Genomic DNA, 3,253 nt, shown 5'->3' with positions numbered 1-3,253 from the left:
ATGAATTGCAGAATAATCTAGGTTGGAAAGGACCTCTGGACGTAGTCTTGTCCAGCCCTTTGCTCACAGATCCCCGCATCTTGGGCCATATTCATGTGAGTTTTGGCTATATGCAAGGATGGAGATCATACAGCCTTTATGGACATCCTACCCTGGTGCTTAGTCACTTCGTTGTTTAAAAAACCAAAGCCAAACCTTACCTCATTTTTTTTCCCTTGCATTGCAACAAGTTTGTTGCCTTTAGTCTTAATCACTGTGTGCTTTTCAGAAGAGTCTGTCCCTCTCTTTTCTGTCTTCCCAGTAGATAGCTGCAAACAGCAGTAAGATCTCCCTCCACTGAGCCTCCTTCAGGCTGAAACGTGGTTAATACAAACTGCACCATATAGAGAAGGACCCTCAGTATTCGCTATCTGGCTCTTTACCAGGAGCGTATGAAAGAAATGGTATCTACACAAGTTTGAGTTTGCTGATTGATCCGGTCCACTGATTCACAGTTTGAATTTACTGATTGAACCGTGTGTTGTGGAGTGTGAATACCACCCGTTCCTGCAGACTGCTACCTGCTCCAGAAACCTCAGGGCTGGTTCTTCAGTGGAGAACTGGGCTGGAAACCATGCAGAGCTTGGCTCTGGCCAGGGACAGGCGCTTGCGTGTGCCCATCTGAATTCACGTTCTTGCTTCAGCGAGTTCTATGCTCAAACAAAGCCAAAAGTAAATATGCCATTTTAAATGGTGTGTTGTGTAGATTGGGGTTGACTGTGTCTGAAGTCTAATGTTTTTTTATTATCAGTAGTGATTTTTAAAAGGGAAAAAATATTCCTAGCTTTTTAATGTTCCATTTCGAGTAAGATGTTCTTTGTCTACCAGCTGCGTGATTGGCATTGTACACACAAGATACTGGCGTAAATGCTTCCTCTGTTAAAAGTGAGAATGCAAGTCATGCATACAGGGCATTAAGTATTCATTTTTGAGACTATCCTTCCTGAGAGTCTTTGAACAGTGATGTAAACTTGCCCTTGAAAAAGTTAACACAAACCCCAAATTTGAAAGTAAGGCTCTTCTCAAATTTTGAAGTATTTGTAGCCCATTACTAGCACTTTTTTCTCTTGTGAAAGTCCTGCAGTAAAATATGGTGCTGGATTAGTGGCCCTAGAGGTTTTTCTTTTGAAGAGGTAAAATATTCTTAAGCAGTCAGATAAGTATTTGCTCTGTTGATCCAGGTTCTTCATAAACTCTTCACCAGTGAGACCTTGTGGTACAGAAGACACACAGAGTTTGTGTACAGATTCTTCTGTATCTGTTCCTAGCCTCCAGCATCCATCCCTCCTCTTGCTTCCGAATAAGCAATGGAGCTATACTGAATTTATGCTTATTTTAACAGCCTAGAAGTAAGTCTAGGGTATCCCATTAGGTTTGTCCATTCAGCAATTCTAGGTCTCTCTTTCTTTACTAGTTTTGTTCAGCAGCTGCAACTCATTCTGGAAACGGTTGAAATCAAGTATCCAAGAGGGAGCTTATAGAGGATGCCCGAGCCTTCAGTATAACACACAATGGCAGGCGGCTTGGGAGGGCATTCTGAAGCTGTAAATCAGGCTGTTTGGTCTGCCTGAAAAGTGCTTGGGTTTTTAGGGTTTTTTTAGGGACCTTGGGGGCTGACTAAATATATAAGCTTTGCTAAAGTTGCCTCATCAGGTGAGATGGGATGTAGAAATCATCTAACAAGTCCAGTAACTTTTTAGTGTGTAAAAGACTTGATGTTTATTGGAAAACTGAAAATACTTCCATATGGTTTTCCATAAAGACTTTAAATTTTTTTGGAAAAGCATTCGTGACTTCAGGATTTCTGCAGTGCACATCTGCCAAATGTGTCCAGCGGATGCATTTCACTTTATGTTCAAAACCTGTTATTTTGGGACTGTGTGATAAATATAGCAGTATGCCTGTGCCTTTGTAATATTGGGGAACTACCCCCTCTCTTAACTCATATTTTGAAATACCAAGTGCCTCGTATTTTTAGCTTATGAAGCTGTCTGAGGTATTTCTGTGGCTTCCTTGGCAGCTTCTGTGTTCACACCTATTTCCTTTCACGACTGAGCTTTAGCCAACTGACTGCGCCTTGCCTTGACCAGCTGCCGCTGCTTCTGCTGGCCTCCTGCTTCAGCACTGGCCACCCTGGTGTTGCGGTTTAACCTGGCAGGCAGCTGAGCACGACACAGCCTTTCCCTCACTTCCCCCCTCCTTACCCCCAGTGGGATGGGGGAGAGAATTGGAAAAAAAAAAAAAGTAAAATCCGTGGGTTGAGATAAAGACAGTTTAATAAAACACCAGAGGCAAATAATAGTAACAATGATAAAAGAACACACAAAACAAGTGATGCACAATGCAATTGCTCACCACCCGCTGACCAATGCTCAGCCCATCCCCGAGCAGTGATTGCTGCCCCCTGGCCAACTCCCCCCAGTTTCTATACTGAGCATGATGCCATACGGTCTGGAATAGTCCCTTGGCCAGCTGGGGTCAGCTGTCCTGTCTGTGCTGAAGCTGAAAAGTCCTTGACTAGTGTGAGCCCTGCTCAGCAACAACTGAAACATCAGTGAGTTATCAACATTCTTCTCATCCTAAATCCAAAACCCAGCACTATGCCAGCTACTAGGAAGAAGATTAACTCTATCCCAGCCAAAACAAGACACCCTGTCCCAGCTGCATCCCACTGCAAGACAGCAGCCTGGCAGCAGGGACTGGATGTTCTTAAATGCTGTGGTGCTTGGTACAAAGGTTGTCCAGTTTGGTATTTTATTGGTAGAAGGTGTATGAAGACAGGATATTTTCCTGTAGCTGTGTTAGCTGGGCTGTGGAACTCTGAGGGTTAAAGCATGCTTCACTTCAAATGCTGGGTATCAATTATGGATACAATTGGCGTATCTTCAAAACTTATTTTAAAATAACTGTTATATTTTATTATGGGAGGAAAAATGTATGAGTGGATTATATCCAGCTGTATAATGCGATCACATGCTGCTCTCCAGTGCATCTTGCTAATGCAATAGCAATGGGGGTTTCCCATCTGCTTTTGCAATGAATTCACTGAAGGACAGTCTCTGAGCCTAAGAAGCTCTTACGTTTATCGGTGTCCCCCCTCTGTTCTCAGCTTAGTAGCAGTCTAGATCTGGCTTTGTTGCCAATGCTATGCTCATCTGTATGGTTTTCATTCTGGTTTCTGACTTACTATAGGATTTCTGGTTGATGGTGGTTA

This window comes from Egretta garzetta, unplaced genomic scaffold, assembly GCF_000687185.1.
Source record: "Egretta garzetta isolate BGI_Z169 unplaced genomic scaffold, ASM68718v1 scaffold370, whole genome shotgun sequence".
In the NCBI taxonomy this organism is placed as follows: Eukaryota; Metazoa; Chordata; class Aves; order Pelecaniformes; family Ardeidae; genus Egretta; species Egretta garzetta.
The sequence above is the reverse complement of the archived record's forward strand: the minus strand, read 5'-3'. Positions refer to the sequence as shown.